General features: G+C 40.8%; 1 protein-coding gene across 1 annotated transcript in view; it reads right to left on the bottom strand.

Moving 5' to 3' along the window:
• Positions 1–1,152: 1,152 nt before the first annotated feature.
• Positions 1,153–9,665, bottom strand: part of LOC140704941 (uncharacterized) — a 54,977-nt gene continuing 46,464 nt past the window's right edge. The window contains exon 5 of the mRNA XM_078386371.1: positions 1,153–9,317. The gene's annotated coding sequence lies outside the window, so the exon portion shown is untranslated. The remainder of the gene's footprint in view (positions 9,318–9,665) is intronic.

The raw sequence follows: 9,665 nt of genomic DNA, 5'->3' as shown, positions 1-9,665 counted from the left end.
ACAGTTTTATTTATAAAATACAAGTTTGAGTTAAATTTACAGCTTCATCTTTCCCTGTGAACCAATAAGCCCATAGCTTCGGCAGTGGTATAGCAGCAATGTAAAAGGAAACACTGGTTGTTTGCCTAGTTTAATGACAGGGATAATCCAAGAAAAGGAGTCCCTGTTCACAAGTTTAAATGGCATCCCCAGATTTAGTATAGGGAATAGGGGGTGGTTGTCATTTGTGTGGTGGCACACACAGGTAGTGAAAGCGTGAGAGCTTTATCCCTAAAAATAAACAGCATGACACCTCTATCCCTATTAATATGCTGCATGCTTCTGAGGGAAAAAGCAGGGCGTGCTATGTCTTACAGGTGATGCCACATGATGTAATTTGTGTCACCTCATGTAATTTTCCATAGCAGGTCATGACTATCAGCTACCACTGTAAAGCAGCCAATGGTCCTTACCTATATGCAAGTTTTTGTGACTGACTTACAGCACCTCTAACAGGGCCTTCAATGTGAGATATTTAAGGAGTAGCCTTACTAGTTCCGCACAGCCCCATCCCCAATGAGTTTCCATGGCTGAGTGGGGATTCACAACCAGGCCTCCTGCATCCCAGTCCATTGCTTTATCCACTACACCAGTTGGTGCCAACCTTGGGTCACCTGGTTATTTTTGGACTCCAGTTCCCAGAAATCCCAACCAGCACTGCTGGTGGTGAAGGCTTCAGGGAGTTGCAATCCAGGAGCAACATCTGAGTTACCCAAGGTTGGGAATGGCTGCCCTACCCCACACTGGGCAAGTTCAGTCAGATACAAATCCAACTGACCTTGATGGGCTCCCTCCCAGATAATGAGTGTAGGAGGGTGACAGCCTTAGTTAGCATTTCTGCTCTGAAACAAAAAGTGTACAGTTTAGTTCAAAGAAGAGATAGTAGACTTTTGAAAAATAGTCTTCAGCCTAATTTCCAGCTTTTAATTTATTTCATCCTTTAGGAGAGTGGGTAATAAAGAATGCCTAGGATTCCTTCTCTGGGAGTGGGTAATAAAGGATGCCTAAGATTGTGGCTTGGCTTTGAACTATAACTTTATTAAGGAAACTTCCAAAGTATGGGGAAATAATTCCCTTTTACAAAGAGTACTTTTAGGATTGATTTAATTTTCATTTGACAAGCTACTCTCACTATTCATCTCAACCAAAGTGTTTTACAGCCTGTTTCTGCAGCTGTGCTTGCTTTTGTTGCCTGAACAGTCATTCAGATCTACTCATGTGCTGTCTTAACCTGCTGTTAGCCCATTACTTGAAATCTGTGGGAGGAGAAAGAGACAAATTGTGTCACTGTTCCTTATCAGAGGACCACACAGTTGCTCGCCACTTTGACTCCATGATGGACAGTTATCTTGAGGTATGACAGGTGTGAAGCTAGGATTTTCGAAGAAAACAATGCTGGAGCCCATTCGCATTTTGTTATTGACACTGAGCTGATAACCACATAGGGTTAATCTATCTCTTATGTTATCCCAAACCACCTATTTCTTTGTCTGTCAGACTCTGCTATTTTCTCATCAGATCAACACTGCAAGAAACGAGTCGAAAGAGATAACAGAAGATATCTCCCCCACTTCTCACATTTTCAATTTGCTATATCATGTCACAAAGAGACTTTACAGACTATATCAGTGTAAAGGGCCAAGGAAAAGCAAGTTCTTTTTGAAACCCATACTTCCAGGGCATTGGAAGGATAAGGGACCTTGTCACAGGGACTATTGGCCTCATTCAGGAATTTATGGCCATTTTGCTGTAATATTCAGGTTTTCCTTAATTCTGACAACAACATGTCAGATGGTGACCTGCATCAAAGAGACCCACCAGCTATCTTCCAGCACGGCAATTGACACAGCAGAAGAATGGCCAGACTAATTTTTCTAGAATGGTCACCAATTTGACTTGTGCAATGTAGATGTTGGTTGGCATGACCTATTTGCAACATGGTATTAGATAGGCAGAAGGCTGGTACAGTTCCCTAGAGAAGCCCCCAGGACAAAACATCATGCCCTGAAAGAATAATTCCTCCTCAGACTGAAATATGGCATTTTGAGTTGACAGTAGAGGCCATCTATGCCACAGGGGCTAAGGAGGTCCACTTGGTCATCCCACCTGAGCCATAGTGTCTTGGTTTGATTAGAAAAAAAAACCCCTCAAACTAAGATGGTGAAGAATAAGTGATGGCCACAGAATCTGACATTCAGGGCCACCAATGCCTTGGCATCATTTGGTTTCTCACTCTCATGTTTATATCATTTCAGACAGAGATCAGACAGAAGACCTTTAGAAGACTGTTTGTATGATTTCCCCCCTACATCCCAAGATCTGTTCTCACCTTTAGCATTTCATGTTGTTTGTGTCATTTATGGTAGTGATTGAATGATGTATCTGGGTTTTCTCCCCCATTTTGTCACATTTACTTGAGCAGAAAAGTGACCTGCTTCATTTATTGCTGCTGTTTGGTTGATATTGCTAATCCATAAACTTACACCCTCTTTTTAAAAAATTCATGCCCCTTAAACTTGCATGCTCCTGTCTTTCTGATTGTAGCAGCTGAACTGCACAAATGTCAATGAGCAGAAGAATCCTCCACACAGCAGTAGTAATGTAGAAACATACCGATTTGAAGTAAGCGTTTGCTTGGCTGACAAAGTGAAAAGGCAGGTTTGAGTAAATATCATTTGTTGGACAAAGTGGATGGTTTCCAGTCTTTCAGTTTAAGTTCAGTTAAACTGACAAGGTGAGATTGAAGAGCAGAGTGGTTTAACAGAAGGAAGTGCTGATATAATGCACCTGAAGCAGTCAGCAGTGACAATGTGAATTTGTTCAGTAAAACTGGAGTATGAATAACGATGGACTCCTGGACAAGATGGTTCTAAGATGTGGTGAGATAAAGCACCCTGGGCATGTAGGACAATCACTATTACAATGCTGAGCTCCAATACTGGTGTTGTGATTAGGTTTCTGAGAAAATTGTGGCACCATAGAAAGAATATAGTGCTAAATGGAGATGTGAACAGGCTCCTCCACCCTGGTCTGTGCCCAAAGAAGTGCACACAAATTTGTGCCAACCCCACCATGTGCCCTTCTGGAGGCACTCCAATCCAGTCTTTGTCAATGTCTGTGTTAGTTTTTGTGTTTCTCTAGATCTCTGGAGGTAAAAAGCCACTCCTATGAATGGGGAAACATATATGCTGATGCCAGGTCATAACAACATGCAGCTGTACCAGGCCTCAGAGTTTGAAGGGGCCCTGAGATGCAGGCAGAACAGTTTTTTTTCCTGATGAGGGCAGTGGTAGTCTACAGCACTGAGTGTTCTCTTTTACATATCCCCCTTTCCCCATTTGCCAGCAGAAAATCACAATCACCCCAAAGAGCAGAGGTGCTCCCTAGAGGCAGCCTCAGAGAAGGGAGTGACTGGGGACTTTAAAAGAGCAATGGACATGGGCCTCTTAGATTCTTTCTTAAAAGGGAAATGCAGGTAACCTGGTCTTCCTTCATCCTGCCTGGAATTTCATCTTATTCTCATCCATCAACTCAGCAAGGAGATTTATTTTAAGAAAAAAAAGTTGGCCAGAATGTTATGGCCAGTTTACCCCTGTGTAAGGGGGGAAAATCACAGAAGTCTGCTGCTTATAAAACAAGGTGCTGGCTGTATTCCTAGGCACACACTTGATCCGGATTCCACAGATTTCAAGTGATTTACCCTACATGGGTGTAAATTGGCAATAGGATCACAGTATTTCTGTTGAGAGAGAAATGTGAAAAAAGCTCCTAGTTGTATCTCGACACTGAGTGTTCTTTTAAAGTTCTCACCTTTTCTCCTCTCTCTACCACAAGAAAGCCCCAGTATCACCAATTAGCAAAGCAATTTCCTAAGGTAGCCACAGAAAAGAGAGTCGCTTTACAAGAGCAATGGACATAGTTTTATTTGTTTCCATTTTACAAGGACAATTCAGAAGCCTGCTTTTCCTTGACATCACCAGAAATGTCACCCCATTCTCTTTCTTTCTTGATCTTCCCTTCTTTCATTGAGCAATACAGCAAGTTAATTTATTCAGGGGAAAAAGCAGCACAATTTATTCTTATAAGAAAGAAGGGTGGAACCAATCTTTTAGACATATCTCTTCAGTTCCAATCCTTTTTCTCTTCCCCACTTCTTTTTTACCTTGTTGCTTAATGGTGTTACAGCTGTCTTCTGTTGTAGCTCTCTGACTACTGGGATGCAGACTAGAGATGGGCGCGAATCAGAAAAATGGTGATTTGTTTCAATTTGTGCTTCATCGAGGTCGACAAACCATGAATAATGATTTTTTTGATGAATCAAACAATCAATTTGTCAATTCATTTTGCCTTTAAAACCCTAGAGACACCAAAATAGCAGAGAAGCTTCCCCTGATGCTCCTCTACAAGCCCTTCAGGTTTGGTGATGTTTGGGTTTTGGATGTCTGAGTTACACACCCACAAAAAGGGACCCCCTAGTATAGTGCCCCCCAGGCACCTAGAGACACCAAAATCACAGAGAAAAAACTTCCCCTGATTCTCCTCTATGAGCCATCCAAGTTTGGTGAAGATTGTGTTGTGGGCATCTGCCAGGTACTCCCTCACCATGGACTCTGCACAGCCCTCCTCTGCCACCACCTTGACCTCTCCTGTGGTGACAGCCACCCAGGTCACCACTGAGCTCCAATCCTGTCTTCTCATGATATGCCCACAGTAGGACAGCCTCAGCTTTGTCTTTTTTGCATTCAGAGATTGTTCAGGCTTGATTTCAACTAAATCAGCACTCCTTTTAAATACTGTAATACTTTTCTCTGACGTCGTAAGTTAACAGTGTTTTAATTTGCACACATTTTTTAATTATTTGTGAGATGCCTCAGGTCACTATATCTAGAGAAAGGCAGTGTAGAAATAAAGTAAATAAATGCATGAGAGCTAGAGATTTGCCTTTTTTTTTTAAAGAAAAAGAAAAGTGTGGAACCTGGACCAGTTAACGGGCTAAGTGGGCATCAACCTAAGTAGAATGCAACCAAACAGGCAATGTGGCAACTTTATCCTCAGTTTCTGTCTTTTCCCATCCCTACGGAAATCGTTTCCTTGGTACCAACTACATCCTTCCTCTCTGCCAGCTTGCTGTATTCTTCTTGCTTGGTGTCACACTGAAGGCAATCACACTTGCAAATGAAGACAGGGTTTAAATTTAAGCAACTATTACAAAACATAGGTGAAAATCCCATTCATTATGCCCACTAGCACAATACGATCAGCATAACTTTCAGTGGTTAATTGCTGCAAGTTAAGAAGATTGCTCCCCTGGTTCTGAAAACTGTGAGTGTGGTAGGCCTAACAGGCTGAACTGGAAGTACTTCTAACATGTCCTGCAGGACAGTGGTCCCCAGCCTCGGGCCTCCAGATGTTCTTGGACTTCAACACCCAGAACTCCTGGCCAGCAGAGGTGGTGGTGAAGGCTTCTGGGAGTTGTAGTTCAAGAACATCTGGAGGCCCAAGGTTGGGGACCACTGCTGCAGGACATCGATAGCTGGTGTCTGTTTAGAAGTCATCAGACGCTGAAGACAAACTAACGTGGTCATTCATTTGCCCAGTCTGCTGTAATTATGCGGGTAGAAGATGTTACTAGGAGCTGTGTGGCAGGAGCCACAGGGTTGCTAGCAAACACACACTCTTGGTAATGTATACATGAGAACTCTTGTTCTAATAAAGCTATAGTTCACGCAAAAATCCCATTTGTCCTATATGCGTGGGCACTTAACTGACAGAATTATCTGGGAAACAAACAATAGATGGCTATCTGGAGGTTTTTTTTTTTTTTTTTTTTTTTTTTTGACAATTTGGTTTCAGTTAACATGAATTTCTCTCCTTTTATTCCCTTTCTCCCACTCTTTGTCTTTCTTGTGTGCTTATGCTCTCCAGGGAAGGGCTGTCGCTTAATATGGGTATGAACAGGATTTCCGACAGTAAGATCCAGTTCTTAGAATGGCACCTGCAGGCACTCTGTATTATAAAATAATAGTTTAAGACTTTCCAAGATGACAAAACTCAACATTCCTTTTCAAATTTATAAAATGACACTCTCTATTGATCTAGGCTTAGGACAGGGATAGTGTCAAAACAGCAGCAGTAGCTGAAGCACAACCGTACAATGTTATTGTTCAGAGTGAGAAAAGTATAAAGTCGAGTAGGCTTTGATTTCTCGCTAATAGTGCTTTACATTTTGCTTGAAAAATACAAAAGAAGGGGAAAAAACAATAGCCTCTGTTCATACAAGTTAGGTTTTGCTTTAGCTAAAGCAGAGAGTCAGGTTGTATTCTAACACCCCTTAAGAAAGTGAGGACAAGCAAGAGAAACTACATATTGAATAAAAGAACTGGCACAATGGGACTTACAATGCTTCATTCTGAGCATTTTTACCACATAATGCCATGTATCTTTTGTTTCTTATTCCATTGGAGGAAGATGCGTCTAAAATCGAAGATGAAGTTGGCAGAATTTCTATGATACTGCTATGTTTCGTCTTCCAGTAATACAGATTTTCATTCTGTCCAAGTATCTTCATTACATAAACAGACTTTTAATATTTTGATTCAGTGCTATCACAGAAGTTGTCTACACCATGGGAGGTAGAAGTGACACCAAGTATGTGCCAAAGCACCATAGTAAGAGTCAGACAGAGGGATTAACCACTTCATTGGAGTGGAGATTCCCCCCCCCCTTTTTGTCCTATTGTCTTTTTCATCCTTCAGCAACTCAACTAGAATATGAAAAAGAATAGAAAATGGGCCTCAAATCACTGGATACATAACTTATTTGGAAATAAAATGTTTCTGGAGGTGACAGATGAATGATGCTGGATTATTAGGAGACAGACATTTGTAGGTAGCCATCATTCATTTAGTGCTTTGTTTCATTTTCATTTGGACTATGTTTCAAGGGCTCTCAGGGTTTTTTTTCCTGATGTAAGTGTCAGCTGGTAGTTGAACTGGAAATACCCTGATCTATATTCTATTGCTTGTTGTGGGGAGAGCCATTCAAGGTTGTAAAGAGGAAGAAGAAAGCAACAGTAATGGCCTTCCAATAAAGTTGTCACATTGTCAGTTTGGATCCTACTTGGAGCCCTCAAAAGACTCGGTTTTAGTTCAGCTGTCTAGTAAGGGCAAAATCCAAATTTCTCCTCATCTGACACCCCATCTTTCTCACCTTGTAACAGCTCTACAAGCCACCACCTTAAAAGTGCCTTGGATGATCTTGTCAGCCACAGAGATATTCCCAAATGCTGGCCACAGAGACTGGCAAAATGTTAAGAAGAACAACCTTCAGAACACGGCCAAAGAGCCCAAAAAACCCACAACAACCAACAGTCCCAAGTATTTTGCTATCTGAGGTGTTACAGCAAATAATCCTCTTCTACCCTTACCAAATTATTTTGGCAACCAGACTATAATTTTTTAACAAAGCTCTCCTTGACAATAAGCTAAAATTCATTACAATATGTTGCCCTTGCATGGCTGCTTTCTCACAGCTCCAGTCCTATCCCACTTCTCCACAAACACCTGGCAGACTCTTTGACTTATGCTGTTTCTTGAAATTTGCCAGCCATTCTAACAACGGTACTCCCCTTAGTGGCATTAAAGATAACATTGGATCAACCAGCTGGAATGTATATAGTGTTGCACTTGTGGTAATGCAAGCTCTGACATCATTTGTCAGAGGTGGTGGATTGATATGAAGAGCACATAAAGTTGTGAGACTCTCTGTAATGCAATCCTTGAAACAGAAGAGAAAATGTTTTGTGTCAGTAGGATTAAAACTTTGCAAAACTCCTCAGTAGGGAGAAGAGCAGCTTTGTTGGCCAAACTAAGGATTGGAAAGAGAACCCAGAAGCTGAGGGGCAGAGGGCCCACATGGAATATAGATGGGGGTTCGGAATAAGAAATAGACTTGGAAGCAGTCATATGATTCAAAAAGGTAGAAGAGTCAGGGAGCTGGCCCAAGAAGGCACACAGGAGAAACTGTGTTTTGAAATTTGCATTTTGATACAAACCCACCAGTCATTTGTGAGACTTCCAAAATAGTAGACCGCCTCACATATATGATTATCACAATTTTTGCTGTGGTTATACCCACTTACGTCTTGAAGTGAGATGATAAAAGTGTATGTGAGCCTCCCCAAGTAGACGTTGTCAAGAGGGGCAGGGTAGAAATCAAATAAATAAATAAATAAATAAATAAATAAATAAATAAATAAATAAATAAATAAATAAATAAATAAATAAATAAATAAATAAATAAATAAATAAATAAATAAATAAATAAATAAATAAATATGTTTGGCACTGATCTGCAACATGGTTTGTAACCTGTGGCCACAGCCTTGCCCAATTTTTCTTCAGAGAAATGAACACATGAAGAGGAAGTAAGGGCAAGACCAGCATGTATACCATTGAATTCAACTCTCTTTGCTTCCACATTCTCCCTTAGTTTGCATATGGAGTGAAAACCCTTAGGAATGTTTTAAAAGGGGCAGTGAAAGTGGTAACTGTGGTTTAGATGCCATCAAATGAGATAACCCATGTGAAATTCAGCTGTAGATCTTCCAGGCCTGCATCTACTAGGAGATAATAAGAGGCAACCCAGGTGCCATTAAAGTTCAGGAAACTGACTGTTACATGGTTAATTGCTTATTTCTTTAACCTCAGGGGGCCAGGTTGTTTGGATATTTCTGTCTCTAAAGAAGTGGCATCTCCTCTGGAGAATAAGTGGTCTGTGTTCTGTAGAACGTTCTGTGACATCAAATGCAGAGGCAATGGGATGCAAAACATTCTTACTTCCACATATAAACTTGAAATAACAAGAGCCCATGGCCTAGTATTAATTCATATTGCAGTGCTGACAATCCTGTGAATTCCTTTGGCTTCTGTCACAAAATTTGTACTGGACAGAAAGCGTTTTTGGATGAAGTCATTTTTCTGTAATGCTCCAGTCCAGGCATCACTTGAGCTGTTCAGATGATTACTTTCGAAGACAGCTTTGCCATTTTTCCTTGTTTATTAATACAGCTTCCTTGTGCTCTTCCAAGTGCTTTTTAATTACACGGGAAACAGATGCTTTTAATATTCAACTGGAGTATTTTATAAGCTATACAAATATTTTGTTTGTGGTATTTTCTGGGGCTTCCAGCCAACATGTGCTAGTCAGTCCTTCAGAAGACCATTTTATTACCCTGGAACCTGGAGCAGTTTAGCTTCTGAAAGGCTTTCTCTTTTCCCCTGTAAAATTAACATGGTGTTATATATACATGGCTGTCTCCATTGACCATATATTTCACTGGCAGAGTTTGATAGTGACAAGGTTTTATGCTCCAATGAGAGCACGAAACAATTAAAGCAAACCTCTCAACAGAACGGTAGAGGACTCCTTGGGGTAGATAAGAGTTCTACTTTTTAAAAAAATCATAATGTCAAAATCAGCAAGTGTTGGAATGAAAAGAACTTGAGATTTAACAGAATCTGAATATAGGAAGGGGAAAAAACCCATCAAGCTTCTCCATTGCTAAGGATTTCACCTCCCATTCATATCTATCTTTGCTGTTACTGCAGCCTTATAAATAAGACCAC

Source organism: Pogona vitticeps, chromosome 2 (genome assembly GCF_051106095.1).
Source record: "Pogona vitticeps strain Pit_001003342236 chromosome 2, PviZW2.1, whole genome shotgun sequence".
Classification (NCBI taxonomy): domain Eukaryota; kingdom Metazoa; phylum Chordata; class Lepidosauria; order Squamata; family Agamidae; genus Pogona; species Pogona vitticeps.
Note: the sequence above shows the minus strand (reverse complement) of the source record. Positions and strands in the feature narration are given on the sequence as shown.